This window comes from Hylaeus anthracinus, unplaced genomic scaffold (assembly GCF_026225885.1).
Source record: "Hylaeus anthracinus isolate JK02 unplaced genomic scaffold, UHH_iyHylAnth1.0_haploid 5, whole genome shotgun sequence".
Classification (NCBI taxonomy): Eukaryota; Metazoa; Arthropoda; class Insecta; order Hymenoptera; family Colletidae; genus Hylaeus; species Hylaeus anthracinus.
In genome coordinates this window covers 11864287-11883252 of record NW_026535322.1, presented here as the reverse complement: position 1 = coordinate 11883252, position 18966 = coordinate 11864287, and the positions used below count along the sequence as shown (strand labels likewise).

The 18966-nt window shown below is 38.0% G+C and overlaps 1 protein-coding gene across 2 annotated transcripts in view; it reads left to right on the top strand.

Annotated features, from left to right (window-relative positions):
* Positions 1–18966, top strand: part of LOC128895244 (uncharacterized) — a 165293-nt gene that overhangs the window by 68525 nt on the left and 77802 nt on the right. The window contains exon 1 of one of the 2 annotated variants that reach the window (XM_054157675.1): positions 10257–10344. The exons of the other annotated variant lie outside the window; for it this stretch is intronic. The gene's annotated coding sequence lies outside the window, so the exon portion shown is untranslated. Of the gene's footprint in view, positions 1–10256; positions 10345–18966 lie in introns of those variants that run through there. 2 annotated transcript variants of the gene reach the window in all.

Below are 18966 nucleotides of genomic sequence, written 5' to 3'. Positions count from 1 at the left end.
GGAAATATCCAACGAAATCTATCGGTGCCCTCTTGACCCCGGAGAAAGTCTGCTGACTTTCTCTTTCAGGTCATAAACCAACTCCAACAGATCTTTTCCGGTGTTGGTTTATTTTGACCGTCGGGCTCTTAGACTTTGAATCGTCAAGGGCCCAAAGAATCCAACAGAATCCAACAGAAACCATCAAAATCAATCAATTGCCCAACCCTTCCGAAATGAACGAATGACGCACGCCAAAAACCCAAGAATTTGTCCAACCCCAGTGCCATTTAGCCCGAATTTCTTCTGAAATCGATCGTCAAACGTTCCGGAGAATGGTTTGCGCGCGAAAGGAACACGGATATTCGACGCGTCGACGCTTAAAGAGTTAACAGACCCGCGGACATGTTTCTCGACGGCAAACACCAACCGAACAGACGCGTGAGCGGGCGACAAAAAGCGAGCAAACGACTGGGAACAGCCAGCCAGGATACAAAGACAATTTTAACCGTCTGTCGATTACGCGCCTGTCGATATCGTGTGACGCTCCTGGCCTTTGTTCGTTAACTCTGCGAACGAAACTACGCGAGGGAACGGTCAAGTCGATACGGGCTCCCGAGGGTCTTGTAAAATCGCGTTACACGAGTCTACGCGTGTTTCCGGTCGACCGACGCTTCGTTTGATGACGTAGGAAATTTTTTTCGCTAGATTTGAAATCATCTCGAATATAAAAAAAAGAAAACCAAAACGGTGGAACCGTGGACAAAAGGTGTAGACGGTAGAATCGTTCCGATTGGAGGAGGCACAATGGTGCTGCATAGGGCAAAACAAACGGTAGAAGTGTGTCGAACTCGTGTAAATTTGTGGTATTGTTTCTATGACAAAGGTACAATCGTTGCGAAGGGGGTGGGCAATAGGATCATATCGAATGAACGCAGGAAGAACAATGGTCGCCGGTGCTGTAGGATGTAGAACGGGAACAATGCGAAAGACTGGGAGTAATTGTTGATTGGAAGGACTGGATCGGCGGAGAAAAATGTTATTCGGATAGCCTGGTGTGGGAGGGGTCAAGATTCGGGGGCCAAATATGCGTGTTTGTTGAGAGAAAACCGCTATCACGTTTCAATCACGTTAAAGAAATTTAAGACACTCTTTTCAGGTGAATGCAAATGTATTTTACTTGGTACTGATTAATTTAAACAATACGTGAACGAACTGTATATAATTTAATATATAAAATTGTATGTAATTTGTATACAATATAATTAATACAAGACAGTATATAGCAGTAATAATACTACATATACACTTTATATTTATATGGATATTACTTGTATATAATTTAAATATTGGAACAACGAAGCAATTGTTCACACATAAAAAATTGTGTACGTAATTCATGTATTGAAACAATGAAATAATTATTAAGTGTAGAAATTAATTATATATTGATATAATAAAATATGGAAAATTCATTTCAGAAAGGCACAACAAATTCTATACGCTATTAGGTTCGCATAATTTCTGAAAGATGACAATAATTTCACGTATCATTTTCAAAATTGCCAGAGGTAATCATTCAATCTCTAATAAAATTCAAAGGGCAAATAAATTCTCACGAATGCCTTTTAAAAAATATTGCAATGGAAACGGTACCGCAATATATCGTTTGCAGCGTGTTATACTCGTGGCGTCGAAAATTTCAAATCCCGCACGCTGGAATCATTTTTTATTCACTTCCAGGGCCCTTGCTTCAACAGGATCCCCGTGCAGCTGGGATTTTTACAAACGCGGGATATTATTATTGCCCTCGGCGTGTTCGCGGGGGAAGATTTATTCCAAGCGTTATTTGCTCGCGTGAGATCCACGAAAATATTTCCTGCGCGGCTAAATTAAGGTTAAATAGAAATTTTCATTCTCCATGAAGATTGACGCGATCCTCCACATCCAGTTGAAAGTGAAACGAAGTCGACGAGTTATTCACTTTTTCAACGCCTTTTTCGCAACCACAAAAGAGATGGAAAACCACAAGAAATGCCCAGAAACACCCGTGTACAAAATTTCATCTAAATCGAATCACTATTCGCATTTTCGTCCGAAATATTACAGCCGCCATTTTGAATTCCTAAATTGTGAGTTCAGATTTGGAATCAGCGGCCCCAAAAACCCTTGGATACCAAGTTTCATCAAAATCGCTCGAAAGGAACAATGTATAAATTTGCATCTCTTCTAAAGAACTTGGAGGGGTTTTACTTGTAGGAAATAGTACAATGTTTACTACTATTTCTTAGAATTTAAAGGGGTTTTCCTTCCAGGAAATACTACTACTATTTCTTGAAATTTACGCATGGCCCATCCATTCATCATTCTTACACATTATGATCAAAGTGTCTATTAAATAGGAAACGATGAAGTGTTGTAGCTCGATGTAGAATCGTCCGATTTGATTCCAACAAAATTCAAAGTGAAGGGTGGAATTTCTACTATCTAACAGATAATTATTATCAGTGTCAGATACTCTTAAACAATCCTCTTTTTATTTATACATACACCGTTCTAGACCGTGTACCGATGCAACTGAAAAATAACTAGAAATCATTATTTATGGATTGCTTCAACTGAATCGTACCGTAAAGGGGCCACGTATGTTGAAGCTACTTTGCTCCTTTTTACCAAACGTCTTAAGTTTATTTTCACCCACTGAATGCTAGAAAACCGATACAAGAGCGGTTCGAGCCGGGCTTTGCGTGAAAGGAAACCTCCTCTCTGTTATCCTCGCTTTGATACGCTTCGACGAATGGAGCAGGAATTCCTTTCGAGACTATTCAAACGCATAGTTATACACGCACGTACGTATGCACGCGACCGAAGCGCAAGGCACGCAGGATTTTCGGTATTAGCTCGCCGTTCCGTCGTGATGAACCACGATTCTGTTTTATTAATCAGCTTGTCCTGGCTTCCAATTCGCCGCGATTACGTGCCACGGGAATCGATACGCGTGGTTCGACTCGCAGAACATGAAAAACTAATTTACAGCACGGGCTAGTCGAGCAAGAAAATCTACTATCGTCGGTTAATGGCAGGAAATGTTGAACATTTTTTACTGAGAGCCTTGGCCATATTTAGAGTAATAGGGTTTAATGTTTTCCGATGTTTCTCAATTAGACTTCTGTTGTTCACTGTGACTCTGGAAGAGCGTGTTATAATACCTAATGTAACAGTCCTTAATTTATTTGTTTTTTACATTCATTTAATTCTTCTTTACCTTACTTTGCATTTGCCTACATATCTTTCTTCGTAATCCTCTGGTGTCCTTATTAAGGATGTTTTTACTAAGGAACATCAACAACTTATTTTAAATTATGTAAACAATGTTTCATGAACAATTTGGAGACAATATAGTTATGGATAATATAATGTGGACAGTATAAATTATATGTAATTGTTTTATTGCTTCGATATATAAATGAAATACAATCGTTCCATGTATTGGGTTGTTCGGACAGTAATTTCGTATTTCTACCACCAGAATGATTAGATGTATTTCTAACCAGTAAACTTCATTCTACATCGTATTATTATTATTATACAGGGTGTCCCAAAAGTCGGGGAGGAGCCGGAAATGGGGGGTAGCTGAGACGATTCTGAACAACAATTTCCTTTGCAAAAATGTCGGATGGGGCTTCGTTAAGGAGATATTAAGCGACAACCCTGACCGATCAGAGCGCGCGTATACCGCTGGAGCGGCCGTGGTAGCGAAGGCTACGCGCTAGGCGGCAGCGTCCTTCGATGCACGTCGAGTCACTTGTTCGCGTACAAGCGCGGCCGCCTTCGCTACCACGACCGCTCCAGCGGTATACGCGCGCTCTGATCGGTCAGGGTTTTCGCTTAATATCTCCTTAACGAAGCCCCATCCGACATTTTTGCAAAGGAAATTGTTGTTCAGAATCGTCTCAGCTACCCTCCATTTCCGGCTCCTCCCCGACTTTTGGGACACCCTGTATATTTGGACAGTTCAAATGTTAAGGTTTATTTGTCAAAAATGTTCAATATACAATTCGATAAAATTAAATTATTCATATATCATAAGGAAATTGTATCTTTTTTTCATGAACAAATGTACGAAATTAATTTTCCGAATAAACTAATATTATACAATTTAATATCAAGTCAAATCTTAGGTGTAGACATTAATTCTCTCCCCTTATATTCATGTGTTTATAGGTCCAGTTCAAGTAGAAATATTTACTTGTCGTTCCATTATGTTATAGTACCAACTTTCAAAGACCTCTAAGTCTCCACTATAACGAATCTAAACTCATAACCCAAGTCTCAACCTAATGACAAGCACAATATGACAAGCATAATATACAAAGTTTAGTGATTATAAAATTTCGCCTATCGTCAATCTTTTAACAGGTTACAAGTGTACTTGAAAATCATAATGGTTCGTCTTCACTCCGCCGTGATTTTTCCCGCAAACTATCCGAATCGTTGGAAATTTTATGAACGTATAATAGGAGGGGATGAATCCGATATCGGATATTGGTATACGCGTGGCTAATTGAAATATTTGCCGATATTTTACCAAGGGCCTCGCGCATGGATCGAGTTTAAAAGTTCTGCGGTCGGTTCGAGCGGACCATTAACCTGTTTATTATTTTCTCGTTCCATGGCCGTATCTCGTAAAATGTATCCGTCTGGTGATCAAATTAGTCCGAGCATCGCTGCCTCGGGTGGTTCTCCAAATAAAAACCAGACAGGACTTTGAAACTCGACGGTTAGTCGAAGATAACGAAGGAGAATTTAAATTGTGTAATATACTATCGCGGAGTTGGTCAAAAATAAAAAATTTGCAGACTTCGCGTACACGCAAGACTTAGAGAGATTGAAAATCTAATTAACTAAACTAACTGATCGCGAACCGCCACCTGCTGTACCATACTTAATGATATTCCGCGACAGGACATTCTCTTTATTATCAGAAAACTCATTCATTGCTTCGTGAAGCACTAAGACCCAATTGTAACGGAACATTTTGTTGTTACTATAGTAAAATCTTATACGCACACATTTTTATAACGGTTAATGCACAGAAACCATCCCCACTACAGACCACTAATACCAGTTACGGCTCCTTGATGTTGTCCCTGCTAATCTAAATCTAATTTCACTTTACACTTTACACTTTTGCATTTCTCACTTGTGAACTTTACACTTTACACTTTGCACTTTTTATATCTAAAGATCTTGTAACAAGTTCGCAGCCATTAGCTCTCAAACAGTAAATCAATCCTTCGTCGCGAATAATACCGATTACCAGGTCTCACCACGTGGAGGTTGCTGCGACTGGAGACCCGGAGATAGAAGGAATTAAAGTTCCTTCGATGTCCCTCTACATAGAATATACATACGTAGATGCATACTCTACATAGAGTTGACGAGCTTAATACTAAGTAAGAAACCGTGGAAATCAAACAAACCAAAGTCTCTTTGATTTCCAAACTCCAAGTCTGACTCTGCCAAATAATTATTTGCACTAAGAGGAATGAAGCTAAATCGCGACACGACGCGACCATGAAACTGGACTTACAGAGTCAGTCCCGTTTCCTCTGGTGGGTCTGATTCGAGAGAAAGACGATCAACGTCTCCGTCAGTACTCTACTCCCTGCATACCTGCTGTCGAGGGCCCAGGTCCCGACCTGACAGTGTACAACGTAGGTAGCACCGCGTCGGGTTGCCCTGCCCTGGCGACACCAGCTATGTCTGACGGTCGTAGAGTCCGAAACGGAGTTCTACTCTCTGCACAACGTCAGGTGTCCAGGACACGACTTGCACCGTCTTACGGCTCTTCTCTCAAATCAGCCCCACTAGAGAACGGCAACTGATCTCGACCAGTCACATGGTTGGTTACTACACTTATCACATGAAGCAATAGTGACTAAAGTGGAGCACGATGTCACGAGCTCAATATGGACTTACGAACAAACAAAACAAGTTGATTAATAATTATTTGGCAGAGGGAACACTCGTACACGCAACCTTAAAGCTAACCAAACCAAACTAAGATACTAAGGAACCCTACAAATAGGAGGGACGCGAGACGCGGACGCGCGATCGCGAGATCCATATCGAACGAAGGATCAACGACGAATGAGCTCTCGCTCCTTGCATATCTGCTTGGGCGCAGTCGTGTGTCGTAGATTGTTTGTGCCTCTGGAACTAGTGAAGGGGAAGGGCGAACAACAACCGCGGGACATGTCGTGACATGTCGATTCGAAGGCTCGTTGGATGCATCCACAAAAGAATTTACGAAACATTAATACCACAGCATAATCATATTCCCCATCATTGTTTAAATAATAAGTATTGTTCATAATTAATTTAACTATTGTCAGAAATTATTATTTAGTTGGTGCAATCAAAAGATGTTAAAATATTGACAAATTTCTCACGATTAATGTCACGAATGAATACTTATTCTGAACCATAATTATTATTAAAATTTAATCGAACACTGATTGATACTGTATGTATCATAAATGTGTAATTATTTCGGATTAAGTTTTAATTGTTCCAATCCGTAGATATTAAGATATAAAAAAATATCTCACGACAAGCTGTGTAACGGGACATATTTATTCTGTTACTACCCACCCATTTCATCGCCTCACAGCATTTTTCACCATATAACGTGACATGAATTTCGGCTGTTCAAAAATAAAAAGATTTTCAATCTTAAAAAGGAAAGGTAAATTAGTCTGAATTACTGGTGGGGAAATGAATAATACTACTTGGATCAGGGATATTTGAAGCAAAGTGAAGTTAAAATTGATTACTTAGGGGAATTTAAATTTTGCAGTGGGCCTGCGAAATTCCAACTGAAAAAAGAAATTCAAATTATTTTTGTAATTATTAGCGGGGAAAGATAGTATTATTAATTGAATCAGAGAAATCCATAGCGGACTAAAATTAGAAATGCCACATTAAATGGTATACTGGAGTTAGACTGAATTAAAATTGACGATAGAAGGCAGAAAAGGGGAAAGGTGATGCATCAGAATATTGAAATAGTGGGAGGCAAATATTTGTCAGGATGAATTTACGTAATAGAGAGAAATCGATTAAATTTAAATTAATATTAAATACTGTCGAGAAATTATACTGAACTAGAATGGATGATAAAAAACAAATGAAAGGAAAACAACAAAACAGCAATTATTTTTCAGAATGGTTTGACGTAAAAAAGAATCAATGAAATTAAAATTAATATTAAATACTAAAGAGAAATTATACTGAATTAGAATGGATGACAGAAGGCAAAAGGAAGGAAAGGAATGTTGCTGCATCAGAATAGCGACATATTGGAAGGCAATCATCTCCCAGAATAGTTTGACATAATAGAGGGGAATCGATACCAAATATATGGATGGTATCGAATCAAGTCTCAGCCCTGTCACTGGCAGGTATTTGATGACTTCCGGTCGATGCGAATCGAAGATGCTTTTAATAACGAGGAACATCTCTAACTAGATGTATTACTCTGAAGACTCGACGAGCTACAAGAAGCTTTCATTTATCGTCGACATCTTTCCCCAACGACATGCTTAGTGAAATCGATTCAGGGAACGATTGGTCGCCCGGATATACCAACCAGAAATAATAAATTAATAATAATTTTACTTTCTCTCAAAAGAAAGTTTCGAGACGAATGGATTATATAAATTTCGGTGATGGAAAAATTTCCGTCGTGTTAGGGGGATAATTCCTTAAACTAATACATAGTTTATACAATCTCTTTTCATTGTTCTTGTGCCTATAATTTAAATGAGCACTGAAGTAGATCCTTCACGGTATGGTACATCGTGTTCAATTATAAATGAAATACGAAATATGAATGAATAATATTATTAATTATATTAAACTCAGCCTCGATTACGTATTAAATGTATTGTAATTTAATTTATTCGACTTACTCGTGTAATTAGTCAATATAATTCAGAGTTCATATAAATTGTGCATTTAATTTATTATTGAAGAATATACATACAGTAATATAATTTAAAAATACGTGAATTAATTAATTTATTCCTGAAGATATCTCAAATAACGAACCATATATAAGACCTTGAGTACTGATAACTCAGTACCATAACTTTGTAGATAGTCTACTCTGGTTCCCATGGCCTCATATTGAGAAAAGAATTCCCATAAAATAAATTAAATTTCCACCAAGCCCCAATAAACTAAAAGCAACCGATCCTATAATATTAACGAATAAAACGAAGTCAACATTCTACGATTCAATCAGACAAACCGATAAATTGCGATGAAACAAGAGCGTTTGGTTTCATGGAAACAAAATCTATGACCGAGTTCCAGTTTCGCTACAGAAGAGTCCAGCTACCAACGTGGTCTTTCGTTATTTTAATTTTAATCCAACCTTCCCGCTTAATAGACATCCCTCAGTTCAAAGCACAGCCGCCAGGTACGGCGGATAAAACGAAACGGGGGCCATTGTTGGGGGACCGGTGGTAATTCTGTCGGACAGAGACGAATGAACTCGAAACAGGAGATTCTGGCGTTAACTGGGCAGGCATGCGGGCTTTTTTGAAGCCGTTTCCATTGTTTTGTCGCTTCGTTTCTCCTCCTGTCGGCGACAGGAACGTGGGACTGGATTTATTACAAAGAAAGCGCTTTGCTACTTTTCTGACCGATAATTATCATCGTTATCACTGGCGGACGTTTTTACTACGCGTGGTTAAAATGCACATCCACACGTATGCACTGCTCCTCATCTTGAAATAGAATATTATTTTAATACATTATATTTTATATACTATATTATATTATTTATTTGTGGAACTATGGTGATTTTGACTAAGTAAATCATGGCGTTTCCAATTTCTTGTTTTGTTGAAAAGAGTTTCAGTGCCGTTCCCTAAATAGTAAGTAAATAAATTGATTGAAAATTTGCGAACAAGGTGATCGAAATTATTATTAAACTTAGGAAAAATCAACAATCTCAAGATTCTCGTTAAAACTTGAAATTTCACGTAGCTTATTATTTGTATATTTGGTTAAAATATTTTATTTCTACATATCTTATTTTTTGTATGTCAAGTTAAGATTGTAAGTATTTTATCTCTTCTAAATTTCTTTCTTTAGGCATTTAATAACGTCGAACCTACATTACCTTCGGAATTAACGTACAATTTTAAGCTGTTCGAAATTAAAGAAAGCGAACTATGAAAACCTCATGAAGTATTTACTCCAGAAAGGTTGGGAAATACTGAGTTAGATGAAGAAATGTCAAACACCCGTAGTTCGATACTGTTCGATAGCAGATTATAGTTCAGAGGCTGGTATCGACAGTATCGACTTGCTATTGCCACCAAACACGGTTGAATAAACATTAAGAATCTCTTGTTTACAAAATGGAATTCTGTTTGATTCGAGCCGACAGAAATATATCTCGGGATTCTTCTGAGATATCAAGGAAATGTTTTTGGGATCCTTTAGACAGGGGTTGGATTCTGAAGCATAGTGGTTTTCCTCGATCAATCTGCTCGGCCGGTCGAGGAAAATCCGCGATGGAGGAAATTTCCGGAAACGACGGGCGAATTAAATTTTCCGCGCATACCGGAGGCGAAATTTCGCTCTTCAGAGAAGCAGTTTGACGTGTGGCAGTCAATATCGAATTTTTTAAAAAGAGACCTTCGCGGTTCGACGGTTGCCAGGTGTACAATGTTTAATCGGAGCTCGCGCTACTTTAATTTCAGTACAATGTTTACGTTGACGCAAGGATCGAGCGAAAAAGACGAGGACCGCCGCGATAAGTCGTTTCTCAATTTCACGTCCCGCTGACTTTCACGTTCTAGCGATCTCTCAATTATTTTCCATGAACTTTTTACTAGAAAAAATAGTATGCTCTGAAAATACTGAAGAGTGAGGGAGAGTTAAAGGTGGTTTAATAGGGTCGAATGGTAATAGTGCAAGCGAATTAAAAAATTATAGAATTAAAAAAAATTCCTATACGTTTTAGAGCTGTTAGTTCTCTAGAGAGTTAGATTCTTTCCCGGCAGAATAATTTTTCAGCCATTCAACGCGCGATAGAAACATTCTCACCCGACGTTCACCTATGCAAATTTCTGCGGTAGACGCTCGAGTAACGTTTTCCTCGTCACCTACTACCAACCCAAAGTACCCCCAAAGTCCATTAAGCCACATCCTACCAACACAGTTTTAGTCAACTTTCTGCATAATTGAATTTACAGTTCGTCCTCGCGCGTGTTCTGTGGCGTTATTCGATGACGCTGCATTACAATTTAGCGAGCTACGATCCGACTTTTGTCTCCTTTAACGGTACGTACAGATTTCAGTTGAGTCCCGAGTCGCCTAATGCCACAATCCCACTTGTACAACCATTACTTCTAGCGCGCAATAATACTACTGGAATTGCTCTGTGGAACAAACTAATTGAATTCGTTTGTACTCTAAGGTGATGCAACGAGTAGACAGATTAATATTTTTAATTGTTTACCAAATTGATATTGGCAAGTTGGAGCTGAATTTTAGCTGGATTATACTAGACATGCTGTACTAAGATGTACCGAGATGTACTTCAAGTATGCGAGTAATGTAGGTGGAAGTGTGGCTTTAGGTTCCTTGATTCGTCTTGGCTCATCATTTTGATATTTTCAACAGTATGATAGTAGTATTTAATTATTAGAAAGACTTGACACATTAAGGACCGCACATCTAGACACTCCGTGTAGAAAACACGAGAAAACTCGTGAGCGGTCCTTAATGTGTTAAAATACATCAATCATTTATTCTATTGGAGGCTTGTACGTTAATATGTGCATATTTCAAACGTGGAAGTGTAGATTTAGTTGGGTCAGTTCAGAGATCCAGATGCGCCTAGTATCGATCACCACACTTGTATCATGATTCAGATTTAATTTAACTGCTTGAAGAAAATGTCCTAAGTCTACGTGTTTCATAGGTGGAAGATTGGCTTCATGTGGGTCAGAGTACCCAATATCGATCATCATACTTGCATCATGATTCAGATTTAATTTAATATTGCCTGAAGGAAATATCCTGTCTATGCGTTTCATAGGTAGAAGTGTGGCTTTATATGGGTCAGAGCATCCAATATCGAGCACCATACTGTTTTCCACTGCTTTTATGGGTATACAGTGAAATAAATTCATAAGCTTGTCAGAATTATGAAATTTGAATTTTTCAGGCCTATTAAACTATGTAGTTTATCCATGATTTTTTAAATAATCGACCACGAATGTTTTCTTTACAATTTTCAAACTCATGGTATTGTATCCTCTAATGTATTACCCTTAAATATTATTTATCATTTATCTTCACCTGGATGAATTGAGCCAACATCAAGCATCTCGTATCATAATTCATACAGAATTTAAAGCAGATTCAAGAAAATGTCCTAAGCCCACATGTTCCGTAAATAAAAAAGCCACGTTCGATATTGAGTCAGTGCACCCAGTGTCGATCATCGCACACTAACCATAACAGATATCGCTTAATATTACTCCAGGAAAACTCCCCCAAGCGTTTCACGCGTAGGAAGCGTGGCTTTAGGTGTCCAAACGCAGCTGCTGACCCACCCTCGCGATCTTCTCCGACCTCACCGATCGAATTACGCTCGGTACCAGTTAACTATCGAATCCAGCGTCTCGGAGAAGTTCTCGTTAACCCGTATCGAGGCTCGAAGAAGGCGCGCCTCGAACGCTGGGGGAAGCCTTCGCCGAGGTTGTTCGCGATGATCGCCACGTGTCGGAAGTCAATTAGGGCCGGAAGTTATCCAGCGAGGGTGGAAGGGCGGATTTCGCGCGACCCGAGTCGTGCCTCGCAGTAACTGGACCACTAGGCACGTCAGCGTGACCCGTGTAAATTCAAAGGGCGCTCGCGATGCTCGAGCCATCCGAAAATTGATGGCGTTCGAATCGTTTGCGTTTGCGTATGTTTACGTGCGTTTGCGTTCGTATGCGCGTGGATTGTTTGGCAAACTTGTGGGCCACGTTTTGGCAATTGTTTCTGGGGGTCGTATCGGCCGTCACTAGTCTTCGCGAACGATTTCGAGGTGGGACGACAATGTTTAGTCGCGTTGAACGTATAGTGAAATTCGAAACGAATTATGTTCCTTTACATTTGGTTGTTTATGGTTATAGTTTAAGCGGAAATATTCACTCGTCATTCTGGTACGTCACAGTACCTCTTAATTCAAATTAGATCTGGGTATATAACTCGAGTCTCAACTCGAGGGACATTGCAATTTATCGATACATACAAAATGGACTAGGTCATAAGTTTTGCTTATTGTTGATAAATTATTAGTGCACTTGACAATTATCAAGTCTAAAAATTAAACCTCTGACTCCACATTTAATTTCTTACAACTCTAGTTCAAATAGAAACGTTTACTGGCCATTTCCTTAAATTAAAACACCAATCTTCGCAACATCGAAACACCCGAAATACTTCGAAAATTAATTTTTATAAATACATGTCCTCTCTAGTAATCAAGGAAAAAGAACGTTCTTCTATCTTAATTCTATTTTCTATATTTATTCGTTGAATAAATAATTTATTTCCACGAATAAATATACATTTAATATCTACCCACTGAAAGAATTTTCGATTTTTCGACTTTTCGAGAGTTCTTTGGGTCGAACAAGGAATAAATTCGCTGGAACTCGACCGATGCTCCTTTGGTCGATGTTTCGATGGCTCGCGGATCGATACTTGTCGGTATGCAATGGTTTTACACTCGTAATACACAGGATGGTACGAACCCAAACTCGCAGCTGGAATTGAAATAAAATTCGCATTGTACGAGTGGGAGGAATTTTTTGGAGTCATGGCGAACGATACGTTTAATTTACAATGCGATGGAAAAAGAATACAGGGGCAGGGGAAGATTGTTCCGTCGAACCTGGATGAAGTGGAGGAAAAATTGGGAACGTTTCACAGAGAAACGAAATTCTTGAAGGGGAAATATTAAATAGGTCCTTCGAGTGTTTAAATCGGTTCGTATAAAGGGTGGATCGCCGAAATCGAGGCATTCGAGTATCTTTTCCAATTGCGTGGATACAGAAAATATTTTATATGCGATTTGAATGACATGCAAAGATAAATATGCTTTAACAAATTATTTATTCTAATATCTCTATTTTCGAGGAGTTTGTTTTTTTTGTTCATAAGTGCATATCTTTCTCTATTGCATTATGTAGCTGACATGGAAATATGTTCAAACAAACCAACATGCCCATAAAATATTAGATTGCCCCAAAAGTTTCTTTCGTAATTTGCACTCAATTATTTTGTGCAGTAGTGTTTATATAAATAGACAATCTAATTTCTTAGATGTTGATGTTGTAACAGTAATGGAGCAAAATGAATCGTACAAAATTCAATAATGTAACATTAGACATAAAATATTATGTATGTATTACTTATTAATGAAACAAAAGAAACTTTGGGACAACCTAATATAGATGTATGAAACATAGAATACATCGTAAAACAATTGGAAGAGATATTCAGGTGCCCCGGTTTTGGTGGACCACCCTGTATATATTTTCGTGAAGTACTTATCGTAAAGTGGACACCGTCTTTGCTTTATAATTTTAATAAAATATTACGAAAAGTATCCTACCGAGGTAACGGCCATAACTCACGAAAGAATTTCACGTGCAGCGTCAATATTTGCATCCGCGCGATGTACAACGTAGCTACATTATTAACAAAAAATATTTAACGTACGCGAAATCAAATACAGCAGGGCTGTTAATTTGATTTTAATGAAAATTCTTCACTGGTAAAAACGGATTGAATTTTCGAGCGGAAAATGAGATAAAAATAAAAAATAGGGAACATCGAAATGTTAGCATAGCCTCTATGGCGAAGGAGAAATATTAAAATTTAAACGTTACATGGATACAATCTTGATTGAGTCGGGAAATGAAATTTACCGCAGCGAAATATCTCCATAGGTAGAGTATTTATTGTACGTTGCTACAGTTATTTCGAATTTACAGAGACCTTTCATACATTTTTTTAATTTAAATACACCCGGATACACCTCTACATTTTATCTACAAGGGAAACGCAAATAATGAATCAAGTTTTAATGAGCTCGGACTTCGCGTGGTTACGTTCGATGTGAACTTTCTAGTATAACGGGGAAACTATAATTTAATAAAAGTTCGGCCAATGGGTTTCTGAAAAATGGGATATCGGAGGACGAAACTTCCATATGTGCGTCCCTCGATGCATTTCGCTGACGTATGCACTTTCTGTCCAAAATCGCGCTTTTTCCGACGTGTCTGAAGAAGCTCGTTTAGGGATTCGTTTGTTTTCTGAATTACACGATTCGTTTATTGGTAGGAATGACTATGGGAATTTTGTTACACCTGAAAAAATTATTTAATAGCTTCAGTCTAATTTCTTCGACCTTTTACGTGATCGTTCGAGAATTGGCACGGATTTGAATTCGAATGTGGATTGATATTACTTTAGGAAAAAATGTATAAATATGTATATTTTTAGGGGGATCCATAATGAAGTTTAAATTCTAAATGAAAACAAGATTGAAATGAAAGGAAATAATTTTGAATGAAAATTAAGAAGAAATGAAAATAAATTATTGTAAAAGAATACAGGAATGGAATTGAATGATATGATTCTAAATGAAAACAAGATTTTAATCAGATGAAATGATCTTGAATGATATTAAAAATGACTGAATAAAAACAAGATTGCAATAAAATGAAACGATTAAATAAAATGAAATAATTTTAAAATCAATAAAAATTCCAAATGAAAATAAGAATAACCAATTTCGAATCATCCGATCGACTATTGTAGTTCTCACAGCATGCAAATGAAGAGGTTGGCACGCAAACCGGACTTGTTGGCTGCGTAAACGAACTGTGTTAAATGCAAACACATTGGTCTATCATATGCAACGCACGATATCGTCTCGAAGCTCGATATCGCACGCAACAGGCGCAACACCGATGCTCGTAACGACGTCACACAGTCGCGGTTAAGCGACGAAATGGAAGGTAATTGTTTACGGCTCACCTGCATCGATGCATTAGACGACCACCGCAAAAATAGAGACACCATTTGCGACAGGATCTAATTAACCGCCAGTCGAGTACCGCGGAACCAGCAAAATAAGAGACTATTAACCGTAATTACCCTCGATACAGTGCCCTCGCACACGCTTGTCTCATTTGGAACTGGCAGACATTTTGAATAATAAATAGGAGGAATAAGAGCACCTAATGAATCATTTTTGGAGTTCTATATGTTGCCTTGTGTATTAATATTTCATCGAAGATTTATGAAAGAGAGTTAATGGAATATAAAACGTATCTTTGATAGAAGCTTAATTTTAAATTCAAATAGAAACACTTAAATGGGACCAAGGGATTTTGTGAATATACACATTTGTAAAATCAATAGTCGTTTGATCGAAGAGTCGTGCGAAGGAGGTAATGAAATATAAACTGTCTCTTTAATGAAATTTGAATTTTAAATTTATGTAAAAATGATAAATATTATTAAAGGACGAGGGGAATTTTATGAATATATACATTTATAAGTTTCGGTAAGGTATTGTAATCCTTTAATAAAATTTATGCAATCTTACGCGGATTTAAAAATTCAGACTGCGCAATGGAGGCAATTTATATCTCATTACCTTCTTTCCACGAGTCATTAGTGATTTCTGTCACTGTCAATCTCGTATTAATTTAATTTCACTCTCAAAGATAGCTATGGTCCTTTTTCTGCATTAAAATATAAATTTTCTGTCGACACTCTGCTTTATAAAATACTTCTATTAAAGGATATTAAACGAATTCTCAGTAGCTAAAATTATAACTATTTACATAATAACAATTATTCTATAACAAGAAGATACAGATTCAATAATTTTTTTCTAACTCACGCTATGATCACATTCATAACAAATATAATAAAATCTCTATTTGTTGATTCGAACCATCAGTAGAATATCGTACGTAACTCGTAAACAAATTCATCAATCCAAATGAAAATTTTGCAGAGTCTCATACGCATAAATCTACCAAGTTTCGAAAGTTTGTTCCAACTACTTTAACCGCAAAAAGAATGTCACGAAACTACCGATCACTAACAGGACACAGCACCGCATTTGCCAAATTTTAATCAATTCATCGCAGAAAAGATCTTTAGCCCAAACGACAATAAAGCCTCCAGTCAGCAGAGAAATCGGTACCAATTAGCGAACGCCTATTTGCAGCTCGGATTTCACCGCGGATTTAAATACCAGATCAGATTTTTCCGCTGCATATTTCATCGTGACGTGCGCGCGATTAACCCGGTTATTTACGGGCTCTGTTTCCTTATACACAGCGTTCGTCATCGCGTGTCAGTCGAGATAATAAAAATTTCAACCCCCTCCCCTCCCCTCCCCCCGGTCCCCGCCACCCTCTGTCCAACTGTGGCGCGCTAATGAACCGCCACCGAGCGTTTTCGATGACGGATAAAAAAAATATAAACGGGTTTTAAAAATTGCGGGCGTCGCGCACGTTCCAAGCACAAACACGAGTCTAACGAACTTGTTCGCGTTTCATTGGTAATCGCGTTTCACGGCTGGATCGAATTTTTATCGGGAACAGTGTCCTCCACGGTCCGGAACAAAACTTCGTGCGGCAACGTGAAATCAATAATCTGGCAGAACTCGATTATTCAAACTGCTTCGCGCATAGATGGCCGTGCCGTTTTTGTTCCGCGAGCGGAAACTAATTACACCTGTGTTTCGGACTTCTAAAGCGCGATCTCCTCGAATTGAATGCCTGAGTTTGACGAAGCATTAGGACGCGCATTATACGCCCGCCTGTGCGGAAAATCGTGCACGCGGCCGTGGCAATTGAAAAGCTTGGCGGTGGTGATTATGGTCTTGGAGAAAGTCGAAGGAAATTTGTGTTTGGAAGGCTCGTTCTGTTACCTGGTTCTGGTATTATATGTGGATTATAGCATACTATGTATTTATGTAGTATCATGTATTTTCATTTCGATGTAAGTTTGTAAGGAGAATTTCAAGTAATATAGTTATACTTACGAGAGCTTATATATTGTTAAAATATTAGTTTTTTGTTGATCGAAGTAATGTAGATATTATACGAATATGTATAAATTGTATTCGAGATAATGAAATGTAAACTGTTTCTTTACTAGAATTCGAATTTTGAAATGATGTAAAATAATAATTATTAATGAATAAGAGGAATATATTTATATATACAATGTGTATGGTACTATATATAATACTATATAAGTTTCAGTATAGAAACTAACACTAAAATCCTTCTTCGAATTTTCAAATGAGATAAAATGATTATTAAGGGACGAGAAGAATTTTATGAACCCTTTCTTCCCACCCCTTAACGATATTCAATTATTTACCTAAATTTAAAATTGAAATTATACAATGAAGCCAATTTATATCGAACGACCACCCCTCTAAGAGTGAAGTCTACATGGTGATTCAAGAATAATCCAGAAGCAGAGTTTAGGTACTCCTACAACTGTCTATGTCGTGTCTATTCAATTCCATCCACGTGTACGTGTATACAATTAATAGGTACAATTAACAGTACAAATAAATCCGATGCAAGGAGAAATATAAAATAAATATCTATTAATCGTTGCAGATTAGATCATTCTAACTTTAATGCATCCCTGACGCATGTTCATATTGTAGAAGATGCTAAATACAACTGAGGCTTTGACACACAGGACCTGAACCATATGCTTTGGCAATGTCCTTTGCTAAATATCTAAAGAACCGATCTAATGGAAAAGTTAAGCAAACTCGGTCTATTTCCACCACTTAATGTCAAATCATTGCTCCATAAACCGAACATCGAAGCGTGTCCCGTAATCCACAGCGTTTTTAAAAAAACAACAACATAAAAGTATAGAATGCCATTTATTTTACAGAAAAATATTAAGCCCATAAATTTATATAACCTCTTGTTAAACTAGTTGTAAGTCTAATGTACAGCTTTATGATTCTCTCATGAGAGTTCAATTTAAGCTTAAATAAAAAAAAAAAACAAATGTCTGTTCGAAAATCCAGATACGTAATCGATCTCTGCTCCCTGCGAGGATACACAGATCACATTTGGGGTAGTATAAAGATGTCCAATAAGTAGGAATCTATCATGTAATTCGACATCGCGGCAACGTCCACTTAACGAAGTTGCAATTCGACTCGAGTTAAGCGTGTAATCTCGGCGCCAGTGCTGGCAGCTTTCGATAGAATCACGAGAATACGAAGCACGTGACCTCCAAACAGTCTCCGGATTACAAACAACCGCAGCATCGTTCTCGCTTCGACAAGGGGTTGGGGACGACTGAGAGGCGGGATCTATTTCCGTGCGTGTTTATCACTTTACCTGGGCGGGTTAGGTTTATCGAGTTACCGAGGCGGGAGGTTGATTCTCACGTGTGCGACCAGTTTGCATAACGAAATAATCGCTATCGCGATACTTTGGGAGGGGTGGGAACTACCAAAATCGCACCACTTGGGAATACTACTTGCGTGTAGTATTTAGGCAATCACTTTCATCGTGCACAATTTAATACCCAAAAAACGATTCTACCAGATGTGAATTACCTGAACCTTTACATTTATTTTGTGATGAATTCTTAAAATGTAAATGAACCCTTTGCACTCGAGGCATTTTTTCTAGTATCTACCAGCAATTTGAGATTCTTTCTTAGCATTCTATTGACACGAATGCTAAGCTATCGAGAGTTGTATCGTGTCCTAGACAATATTTACGAACTCCTTAAGTAGAATTGGCGAGAAATAGTCAGATATGAACGAGTTGTATTGTACCCCAGACAATATTAACCCTTTGCACTCGAGGCCTTTTTTCTAGTATC